Source organism: Tupaia chinensis, unplaced genomic scaffold (genome assembly GCF_000334495.1).
Source record: "Tupaia chinensis unplaced genomic scaffold, TupChi_1.0 Scaffold144702_1, whole genome shotgun sequence".
NCBI lineage: Eukaryota > Metazoa > Chordata > Mammalia > Scandentia > Tupaiidae > Tupaia > Tupaia belangeri.
The window spans coordinates 1,654,347-1,667,557 of NW_006204563.1; positions in this window are offsets into that span (position 1 = coordinate 1,654,347).

Here is a 13,211-nt window from a genome sequence, read left to right on the forward strand (position 1 = left end):
TACTTGCTTACATGCAGAAAACAACATCATCGTAAAATGCTTTATATTATCAATGAAATAGAAATGCACACAGTTATGATATCAAATTGTGTGCACTCCCTGTTTACCCATGCCGCCATGCTTCAGCTTTCATATTCCCTTTCTTGGTTGTAAAATCTACTCTATCAAAGGAAGATTATTGACAGAAATTCAGGACTTCCTTGAAAACAAGCAATCAAAATTCTTAAGTATTTAGAGGAGTCACATAGATTCTAATATTTTAGAAGCCTACAAGAATTTTCCAGTTGGTATTGAGATTAACATTTGCATATTCCACAAAATCACAATAGAGACAAATGTCAACCCCTCTATGATAGCTAGATTTTTTTTTTTGAGAGTTTTTTGCTTTAGGGCATGTGTGCTCACCAGACAGACAGAGACATAGAGACAGAAAGCGAGAAATCACCCCCCAGAGGGGATGGTCACGCCGCAATCCCTTCTCCTCCGTTCTCCTCTCGGGATCTTGGGCACGCACGCACACGTGCCCAGCATGAGTTTTAAGCCACCGGGTCCGGGATGTGAACTGCGGTCCACTACATGGGAGTCCAGCGACATAGCCATTATGCTAACCGTTGGTTCCGAGCTAGATTTTTTTTTTTAAAGGCTATGTCATATAGCCTTGCTGACAATATCTATATATTGGTACTTATTTGAGAGTTAAGTACATGTACTTTAAAAAAGTTCTTCCTTGGCATGTATTTATATGCTGAAAACATGAAAGAATATTTTTGATTAATGATATACAGGTGACCGACCGATAGGTGACTTATTGTGGAAACAAAATGATTTTTCATTTCAGAGCATTTAATGTTAATAAGAAGGCATTGATTTTATAAATTTCAGTTCCTTAAGATAAATCAACTCAGCCTGTATAAAAAAAAAAAATAGTAGGAGTAGATCTCTTTGCTCCAATTTAAGCCAGCTAAAAATGAAAATTATATTTAAGACATATGGTAGAAGTGTTGCACAAAGAAGCATTCTGTACAGTTTCTTTTCTTAACTCTTGGTAAATACATATGACATCCAGTAGTCTTAGAGCATGACATACATTTGTTTTGTCCCCCATTTTGTACAGCAGCCACTGTATAAAGAGGAGCCCAGAAAGAATTACAATCATATAGGCACTGATATAGCAGTGCTAAGAGGAGATGATATAACTCAGCCTTAGATTGCACCCTCAAGAAATCATGTTGAATTTCACAACAGGTAAGCATCTTGACAAATCCTTCTGAGTATGATGAAAGTGGCTTGCAAAAATAGCATAAGAGTACATCCTGGATAACATCTCAGATACATCAATTTTGTTCCGGGGACTTTTACAGTATTGCACTTAAGTAGAGGTATAGCCCGTACTTCAACAATATCATTGATCTTACTAAGCCCAGGCCAATAACCTTTTTATAATATTAAATTGAACATTGGTTTAAAGGCTTCAAGTTCCACTTTTTTTAATTCTAAAATTTTATCAGATTTGTGTTCATAAAATTACTTACATAGAAGTAACTCTCTGACACTTACAAATACTACACATCAGGTGAACCATGAAGACTCCTTAGAGTGACATTTTAAAATTTAGGTATTCCATTTGATATTCTCTTAAGTTTTATTCTTTAAATATGCTTATGTGGAGAAGGATATAGACTAAGTGTTTTTCATTTCATTCTTACATCACTACCATTGGAGAATTTTCTCAACTCTACATTCACTTATTTATTCATTTTCTATTTAACATTAGTGAACATTTACTTGTGGGTAGTTTGCTCACTGTACAGTCCCAGTAAGGAGCACAATTCCTGATATTTATAGTAGGCACACAACAAACATATTACATAGATATAGATTGAAATCTGGGATGCTATTAAGCAGTAGCAGTACTGTTAAGCAGTAGCAGTACAAAAATGATTCTTAAAACACTGAAAATTATTTTTAAATTATTACAGGAAATAATAACTCTGGCCATGGCATATTAACATGGATAATAAGTGCATGTATTTATAACATGCTGGATGAAAATTTTTATTATCCTACTACTGACCTCAAACCTCATGTAGATAAAATGTTTTATAATAAGGTTTTAAAATATAACAGTATCCCAGATGTTATCCAAATCAAGAGATTTCTCTGTTGTTTTACAAAGAATAGGGGAAAAGATATAAGGAGTAATGATCAGGAAGAATGACAGAGACTAGAGAAGAGCCAGAATTGATTATTGAGAAAAGATCTTCCTATAAATTCAAGAAATTGCCTTAGAAAACCACCAAGGGGTACAAATATAAACTAGAGGCATGTAGTAGATGAAATTTTACAATTTACATCCCTGGGTTAGGAAATGGCAGTTGAAGAATTCATTTGAGATGGCCCCTTCCGTGCACCTCCTAGTCATACTGCTGGACTAAAATTTTACACATATCAAGGGTTATCTCTTCCAAAGCTATTGGTATCCGTTTTGAAGGAACAGCCCATTGAGTGGAAAATATAAGTGATATTTGTTCCCATCTCTTCTGTTAGAATTTAATTTTGGTACTTCTTGTGGTCATTACTGCTTAAGTACGTAATTATAAATAAAGTTTAAAATAACTACGGTATCTATGGGAACAGCAGTTGGCATAATGGCTATGTCGTTGGACTCCCATGTAGTCGACGGTGGTTTGGGTCCCAAACCCAGTGGCTTAAACTCACACTGGGTGCATGTGTGTGCGTGACCAAGATCCCAAGAGGAGAAGGAAGGAGAAGGGATTGCAGAGTGGCCATCCCCCCGGGGGGTGATTTCTCTCTTTCTTTCTCTCTGTCTTTCTCTGTCTTTCTGGCGAAAGCACGCGTCCTATAGCAAAAACTCTCCAAAATATAAATAAATAAATAACTACGGTAGCTATATAGAAGGCCTTGAGTCACTGTTCTCCTCTGACATGCACACATTTTACAACACCGCCTGAAGCTGAGTAAGGCAGATTAGATTTGGCCATGTGGCTAGGAGAGGGAAAATTAGATCTTTACATTTTTTTTTTCATTATTAACAAATTTTAGGTCACATGATCTGGAAGATACTAACAAATTGAAAGAGAAAAAGAAAAAAGACACATAATTTAAACTTGGAAAAATTATTATTATTTTTCTCTATGGCTAGGTACTATATAATAGACAAACAGAAATATAACATGATCTAGAAGACACTAACAAATTGAAAGAGAAAAAAAATAAGACACATAATTTAAACTTGGAAAAATTATTATTATTTTTCTCTCTGGCTAGGTACTATAATAGACAAAAAGAAATATACTTCCTAACTAATTTTATAAAAGAGCATTAATTTGCATAATTAGAAAATTTATTGCAACAAAATTATACACAGATATCTCTGAACATATATTTAAAAATACTTATTCCAAATTTAACACTTCAAATCAGCCATACGTGTTAAAATAATGCATCATAATCAATTGAGTTTATCAAGAAGGCAAGGATAGTTTAACATTCATTAATCAATTATTATATTTCACTTTTCTGATAGATTAAATTTAAAAATAACCATCTCAATAGATTCAGAATAGAATAGCAATAGCATTTATTAAAATTATACACTCATGTTAAAACAAAACAGAAACCTCTGTTTAACTATGTAAGTAGGGGCATCTGTACAGCTTTCATCACATGTAAAGGTGAATGACTAAATATTTTCCCCTAAAATCATAAACAAAACAAAAATATTCATGGCCACAACTTTTTTTTTGAGAGGTTTTTGCTATAGGGCGCATGCACTCACCAGAAAGAGAGAGACAAAGAAACAGAAAGAGAGAAATCACCCCTCAGGGAGGATGATGGCCACAACTTTTAAAAAAAAATTGCAATGGAGTGCCTCATCAGGTCAATACAAACCAGGAGAAATGAAAGCATACAAATTAGAAATGGAAAGAAAGAGAAAAATGAGGTAAAGTAAGAAAGGAGGGAGGGGAGAAAGAGAAGGAAAGAAAGAACGTATTCTTATTGACAGATAACATGATGATTTACTCAAAAAATCCTAAAATTTTCTCACAAGAGCTATTAGAAACAGTATGATAACTTAACAATATCACAATAAACAAAGTCAACAGTTAAAATTAAAACATGTTTTGCCAATCAAAAATTAAAAATTGAAATGAAATATACCACAATTTAACAATATCACAATAAACACAGTCAACATGCAAGATTAAACCTTGTTTTGCCAATCAAAAATTAAAATAGATTAAAATTTGAACGTATTACCTAAAAATGTAAAACTATAAGAATATAACACAAAAGAAAAGTTCTTTACTTTGGTCTTGGCAATAATTTCTTGGATACGAATAAAAAAAACCACAGGCAACAAAAGCTAACATAAGTAAGTAGAAATATGTCAAACTAGAAAGTGCCTACATAGCAAAAGAAAAAGTCAACATAATTAACAGGCAATATATAGGATGGGAAAAATATTTACATGCCATAAACAAATGTTTAAGGAGCACCTAAAACTCACCAGGAAAAAAAAAGCAATGCTATTAAAAATTGGCAAAGGACTTGAATAGCTATTTCTCCAATGAAGACATGGAAATTGCTAACAAGTGTATACAATGTTGCTCAGTATCACTAATAATAATACTGCACACAAAAAGCATATTTCCTTATATGTGTTGGAATGGCTATTATAAAAATAAATAAATAAATAAATGAAAGGTAAGTGGTAACAAGGTTGTAGGAAATTTGGAACCCTTTAAAATTAAAAAATAGAAATATCTTATGACCCTGAATTGCTACTTCATGATACATATCCAAAGGAATTGAAGTCAGGATTCCAAAGAAATGTCTGCATATTTATGCTCAATGCAGTATTACTCAAAAATCACCAAGATTTGGATAGTTGTTCATTCATTTGAATGAATGAATAAAGAAATGTGGTATATACATACAACAAAATATTATTTTGCCTTAAAGAAGGAAATCCTGATATTGGCAACATGGATAAACCTGGAAATTCAAAAGAAATAAGTCAATTGCAGTAGGACAAATACTAGCCAATTATTCTTAAATGAGCAACTAAGATATAAAATAGTCAAAGTTATAATGGTAGACAATAAGATGGTGGCTAAAAAGAAACTGGGGAGTGGAGTGGGATATGGGGAACTACTGCTCAACAGGGATAGTCACAGTTACACAAGATGAATAAGTTTTATAGACCTGCTGTGCTTAGTCAATCAGGAGGGTGCATCTTATTTTAAGAGTTCTTACTACACACAGACACACAAAAGAGAACAGAGGACAAAAGGAAAGTTTTGGAGATGATGTATATATTTATTAATTGGATAATGGTGATAGTAACACAAATGTACTCGTATGTCCAAACTTACCAAATTGTATACATTTGTTATTTACAATTTCTTGTATATCAATTATAACCCAGTAAAGCTTGAAAAAAGTTTATTAATCCTCAAAATAAAAATAAAGGAATCCCACAAAAAGATAAACAATTATAAAATCCTAAAGATAAATTTTAATAAAACACATGCAAGACCAGTATGCTAAAATATACCATATATTGCTGATATATAAAAGAAACTTAAATAAATGAAGATTAATTCCATGTACATAAATTGTAATATGCAATAACCTTTTTTTTTTTTTTGTAGAGGTTTTTGCTATAGGGCGCGTGCGCTCGCCAGACAGACAAAGAGAGACATAGAGACAGAAAGCGAGAAATTACCCCCCAGGGGGGTGACCACACCACAATCCCTTCTCCTCCATTCTCTTCTCGGGATCCTGGATATGCACGCACACCAGCCCGGCGTGAGTTTTAAGCCAGTGGGTTCAGGACGTGAACTGCGGTCAACTACACGGGAGTCCAGTGACATAGCCATTACACTAATTGCTGGGTCCTAATATGCAATAATCTTAAAATGTCCATTATCTCTCTTTTGTTCTATAATCTTGATACAATCCAACCAATTTACAGAATTTTTCTATGTAATTTTAATTGTGATTTCTGGTTTACATATAATCTGTATACATTTTTGTGAGGTATAGTATAGTTTTTCAAAGAAGCATGTGGTGTATAATAATCAAATCAAGGATATAAATATATTTATCTTTTTAGACACAAAACATTATAGTTATGCACATTGTATAATAGTTATATTCATTGTTTTGGAGGTACTTACTGAATTGCCAATCACATGTTTTACTCTGCTGTGGTACAGTTATCTCCAATTTGAACTACAAGTTTGATAAAATGCAACCAATTTGCAATTCACGGCTTTTTTTTTTTTTTGGAAAGCTAGCTCTATAACTTATATGAAAATAAAGGAGATTCCACTGATTCATGCAACTAGGATGAATCTCAAAACATATCAATTGAAAAAGCCACAGGGTTGCCCAATATGGAGCTACTGCTCCGTATACCTTAGCTATAGTTGAAGCTGTCACTGAGGGCTGGCTCACACCCTCTGATTGGCAGACATTAGCCCGAGCTACACTTTCAGGAGGGGACTACCTGCTTTGGAAATCAGAAAATGTAGAGGTTTGTAGGGAAACTGCCCGCCGCAATGCCCAAGCCAATAACAGCTGGACGGCTGAAATGTTAATGGGAGTAGGAAACTATGCGCACAGTGAAAATCAAATGCAGTATGACCCAGGGCTCTTTGCACAAATTTATATGGCAGACATAAAGGCCTGAAAAAAACTCGCTGCCAAAGGAGATTTGAGCACCTCCCTTACTAACATTAGACAAGGGCCTGACGAACCTTTTTCTGACTTTGTACATCGATTAATTACCACGTCAGAAAAAATATTCGGTAATGCTGATGTAAGTACAGACTTTGTAAAACAACTGGTATATGTTCTTAAGTCTCAAAACTCTCAGCCTTTATGTTCCCCTAACCGCAGCTACAGCTGCCGGCTCCACTGGCTTGGGTTATTTCCCCAAGTCACTGAGGGTCTTATCTCAGACCAACTAGATTCCCCAGCTGAGGTTGTTCTTCAAACTAGACGAGGTTTAAATCTCCTCCTGGCAGAACAAGGGGGTCACTGTCTTGCTTTACAGGAATGCTGCTGCTTTTACAAAATACATCAACTCCAAGAATCTCTCCAACAATGTAGAAAACAACTCACTGATGGTCTGCCTGGAATGATCTCCTCCCTTTCCTACTCCCCCTACTTGGCCCATTCATTGGCCTTTTAATTGTTTGCTCACTGGGACCTGTTATATTTAATAGGCGCATGCCATTCCTCAAACAACAGATTGACTCGCTTATGGAAGACCAACACCCCTATACTGGTCTTGCCTGAGGCACTGAATCGGTTAGCCAAAGATGGGTAAGAGAATCTGATGAACCTAGTAACTGTTCAGTCCTTCTACTAAGACAGGAGGCCCATCATAGCTATGGGACTCTCCAAGGATGGGTAAGAATGGACATATGGTTCCATAAACGACTCCAATCTAAGACAGGCACGATTCCCCCAGGCCTTTTCCTCATCTTTCAAATTAAAACAGAGAAGGGGGATATGTGGGAGGCTGCGCACCAGCGAATATCACCAGTTTCTCAGAGAGCAAACAATTACACAATGCCAAAAGCCATGATTGGCTTTACTTCAAAACCTTACCTTCAAAACCATACTCTGATTGGCCACTAGAATCCCTCAGATTTGCATATCCGGCACCTCATGATTGGTCCACAAAGCAACCAATCACAACCCACCTTTTACAACCAATCATAACCCACCTTTTACAACCAATCACGACCCACCGACATGTATATAACCACGATCCCTGGCCAAAATTCTCCAGACGACCCTGAAGAGCCTGAAGAGTTGTAACACAGCATTGTCTCCAGACAACCCTGAAGACCCTGAAGAGTTGTAACACCTTGTCATTTCTGGAAGACCCTGAAGAGCTGTGACACTGCGTCATCTCTGGACAGCCCTGAAGAGTTGTAACACTGTGTCGTCTCCGTGTTGCCCACAATAAATGGACTACCCTGAAGAGTTGTTAACACTGCGTCATCTCCGTGTTGTAACACTGCATTGTTCATCCTGTCTCTCACTCCTTCCCTCAGGAAACCTGTTCGACTGTACCCCGGGTCGGGACACACTTATGGCCAAAACTTCTAGAACTAAAATATAAAGAGTGAATATCTCATATGGGGGAAAATGACTTCTCAAAATATCAGTGCAATTGCATTTATATTAAAATATTTATGATAAAATACTGCTTATAAATGTAAGATTGTCCATACACAGACACTCTGTCAAAACTTTCACATGACAAGGAAAGTCAGAAATAGCTAGTACTGTGATAGAAACTGATGCAGTCATTTAACAAGAGTATTTAAGCATAATTATTTTCTAAACACCACCAACATGACCAGCTATTCTTTTATAGACAGTAAAATGTAAATTTATAAATGGGCATTCACTAATCTAAACTCACGGTGTGGGAGAGCTTAGACAAGAATCCAAAACTATCTTTTCTACAATGCTCTTTTTACAATGTCACGATGCTTCTTATATTTCAAGACATGATTCAATGGGAAATAGGCAATACTAACATTATATAAAACATCTCTAAGCAACTCCTGGGAAATCACAAACTTACCTCTCAGACTTAGAGCAGTCCTTGGGTCATATTTGTGGTTTTCTGTCAAATGCAACAAGTCTTTCAGTAGTCAAATTACACCTATCTCATGCATTTTCAAAGTTGAAAAGTCCTGGATCCCAGCAATGACTGACAGAAAGAATGGATTGTAAAACACACCCAAAACCAATGTTGAAACAAAGTTTTAAAGGAATAAAAGCCAGAATTACAAGGCATGGATAATAGACATGTAGTAGGCTTCCTACACAGTATTTAAGCGTCATAATTTATCTGAGTAAAATGTTCTTCAATGCGTTTAACACAGGAACAATCAAATTGTTATCTAAGTATCATTGACATCTTTTTTTATATACAAAGGTGGTACATTGTATTCTTTTGAAAGAAACAGTGATATTTCAAACACATGTACAATGTAAGTTTAATCACCTCATAAAATATTTACAATATAGTACAAAGAAAGAAGGATATTTTGCAAATAACAAAGTTTACCTATTGGCTCAAAAAAATAAACACACACACACTTTTACTTATCTCATTTCTGTAACAGGCTTTTGATACAAAGTAAGATATCCTTAGTAATAATTGATCTTCAGATATTTTAGTGATGATTTCTGTGATGTTGGAATAAGATTGTGTAAAATAAATTTTCTTGAGTGATCATTTTTATTGCTTTTGTTATCCATGTTATGTTCATAAGTGATTGTGGTTGAGGTGTAAAGAAAGGGTGTGTTCAAGGGTAATGGGAACTAAATATTTTTAATTGTCCTGCATTGCATATACATTGTCTTTGTAAAACTTCTAAGAGGATATATTTTTGTACAATGAACAGACTAAGAGACAGAAATGTAGAAAATAAACTTATCAAGATCCTCACAGAAGTGGGAACCAGCAGTTAGCGTAATGGCTATGTCATTGGACTCCCACGTAGTCGACCGCGGTTCGCGTCCCAGACCCGGTGGCTTAGAACTCACGCCGGGCGCGAGTGCGTGCGTGCCCAAGATCCCAAGAGGAGAATAGAGAAGGGATTGTGGCGTGACCATCCCCCCTGGGGGGTGATTTCTCGTTTTCTATCTCTCTGTCTTTCTCTGTCTGGCGAGCGCATGCGCCCTATAGCGAAAACCTCTCCCCCCCCAAAAAAAAAAAAACAAAAAAACAAGATCCTCACAGAAAGCACAAAAGTTGAGATTCTGAGTTAGCCAATCTGGTTTTGACATAGTAATATCCTATTGGGGCATAAAAAGATTTCTCTAAGTTTCTTTTGTGGAAGAGTCCCTGTGTTGGCTAATTTTGAACATTAACTTGGCTAGGCAACAGTATTCAGGTGTTTGGTCAAGCACTAATCTTGGTGTCCTGTAAAGGCATTTAAATAAAACTAACATTTAACTCAGAAGATTCGAATAAAGCACACCATTCTTTGTGATGTAGGTGGGTCTCATTCAATCAGTTGAAGGCCTTAAGAAAAAAACATCTGCCTCCCCCCCCAGAGAAGAATTTCTGCCTGCAGTATGCCTTTGATTTAAGGTGCAATATCAACTGTGTAAAGTTGTGTGAAAATGAAGTAAAAAGAAAATAAATATAAACCTGCGGATAGAGAGGAGTTTCCTTATCACCTAGAATTTGGTCACCATGTCTTTGGCATGCTATTTCTGTTTTGTCATCCTTCCAACCCTATTTTCCTCCTACTAAATCCACCACACCTTCACTTGTAGACACGCTAGAAACAAACTCTCTACTTAAGATCAAATATCTTACATTGAAGATCCAGTTATATAGTAAATAGTCATCTAACTTAGGGCTAAAGTCTGGTCCTTTTTTGTGCATAGTTCTAATTCAAGAAAATGGGTACTTACGATTTACTTTTTTACTTCTTCCTTTCTGAAGCAACCTGATTTCATTTTTTTCCCCAGAGGTTCTTTTGTTTGTTTGTTTTTGGCTTGTTTTATTTTAGTTTAGTTTTTTCCTCTCTGGGTGTATGCACTCACCAGAGAGACAGAAAGACAGAAAGTGAGATAACCACACTGTAATTTTTCTCTTACATTCTACTCTTGAGATTTGGGGCACATGCACTTAATGTGCCCAGTGTGCATTTCAGGCCTCTGGGTCTGGGACCCTAAACGCCTTTGGCCATGTGGGAGTCCAGCACTAAACCATTATGCCACCTGCTGGCTCCCAATAAGACTTCATTTTAGACAATTATCTCTATGCAATTGGGTGCAGTCCCAGAGGACAGTAAATTTGAACACCTTGTTTTTCTTCTATAAAAATAAATGACTCTCAGAGAGTCTAAAAAATTCATCCTTGCAGAACTTTTATATGGCCTGTGACCTAATTTCAGGTAAATGGGCTTTTCTGAGTACTTGAATATTGAACTATAAATCACACAATAATATAAGAAATAATTGGAAACCATTCATTTTTGTGTTGGTGTCAAGAGAGAGCGTCCCTCTTGTTTTCTGTCCTAACTCTGTATCTAATTCTCTAACCTTCCATTAATTCAGTGAGGTGCGCGATGACTTTCTACAGAGTCTTCATTTAATTAATTTATTGTGGAATTTAAATTCACTGAAGAATAAGCATGGAATAGTTTTATTATTACAAAACTGCTTCCCCATTTATATTATGCCTAATCCCCTTTCCCACTGTGTGGTAGGTAACCTGATAACATTCTGATTAGGCTGTATTTTTTTTTTTTTTTTAAGTTTTTGCCTTAGGGTGCATGTGCTCATAGGAGAAAGAGAGAAACAGATACAAAAGAGAGGGAAAGTGAGAACTAACCCCCGCCCCCAGGGGGAGTGGCCACGCCTCAATTCCTTCTCCTCCATTCACCTCCTGGGATCTTGGGCACATACACACACATGCGCATACACACACACACACACACACACACACACGCATGCACATGCACACACACACGCACGCACATGCCCAGGATGATTTTGAAGACACCTGTTCTGGGACTTGAACTGCAGCCGGCCATGTGGGAGTCCAGTGATGTATCCACTACACCATCTTCTAGTACCCTGATTAGATTCTATAATTTAAAAAAAAAATTATTTCTTTAAAACTAAAAACCCACATTCCAGGCCTACCCCTTGGACATAAGGACCAGGACTATGGTAGTACCAGCTCAACACATAGGGACTCATGCTCTAAGCTAACAGTAGCATAAGATCTACCCCTTTATAACCAGGCTCAGACCATCCCCCACAAATACAACAGGAAGTCAGCCACCACTGTCCCAGCTGATAGGCCCACCCTAGTGGAACTGAGGGCAAACAAGTTCCTGTGAAACCAGGACCCAACTGCCCATCTGGACTCAAACTCCAGGCCTGTTCCAGTGGACCCAAGTTTTAGGCATGACCACACAAACTCAAGTACCTGGCCATCCCTATAGATCCAGATGGCAGCCCTACCCTGTGACTGAAAGACAATAAGCAACCTACTCTAGGATTCCAGCAACAAGCCTACTAACAGACCCAACTGTTAGTCCACCAAGAGTCCAAAGGTGGGCTAACTGGTAAAGACCTTGCCCTGTCAAAGAAAGTCTATAAAAAAAAAAAAAAAAAAAAAACTGGAATAGGAGCCTATTTCTCTAAGTTCTCAGATAGCAATTCAATCACAAGAACTATAATAATTAGGGAAATGTGACACCAACAAGGAAACAAAATTAAATACTAATAATTTAACATTTAAAAAATAGAGATGGAGCCAGCAGGTGGCATGGTGATTAAGGTACTGGACTCCCACATGACTGACTACAGTTTGAGTACCAGACCTTGCAGCTTGCTTTCTCACTTTCTTTCTCTCTGACTCTTTCTGATGAGTGCACGTGCTCTATAGAAAAATTTGAATAATAAGAATTAAATCTTAAAAAGAAAAAACAAGATTGATCATTTTAAAAAAAAATTTAATATTTTTTTACAAACTTCTTAATAAATAACTTAAAATAACCACCCTAGAGAAACTCGGTGAGGTACAAGAAACACAGAAAAACAACTAAACGAAATTGGGAAAGCAATCTATGAACCAAACAAAATCACAAACATAAAAATTGTAAAAAGATCAGAATATCTCCTAGAGTTAAAGAGCACATATGGACTGAAAAATGCCATAGAGAGCTCCAAAACAAATCAAATCAGACAGAAAAGAGAATCAGTAAACTCAGATACAGGTTATTTGAAATTAAGCAGAGAAAGCAAAATAAAAAGGAAAACAAAATCAGAAAAGCTTATAGGACTTATCAACCAAACCATCAAGCAAACCAATATATGCATTATGGGAGTAACAGAAGGAACTGAGAAAGAGAAAGGGAATAAAGCTATTTTTTAAAGTTTATTTCTTCCATGAAAGAGGGAGAGTGATAAAGAGGAGAGAAAGAGATACAGGATATTTCACTTCACAGTCCTAATTAGTGATCCAACAAGATAGGTGTCTGTTCAACATGCCCAAGGACTCTTCAGGGCAAAAATCTGGGGCCTCCCGATGTGGCCTTAATGTTGTGGAGTGTCGTATTGCTTCTAAACACTGCCACTGGTCTGTTAGTTTATTCAAAGAAATAATGACAGAAGACTTT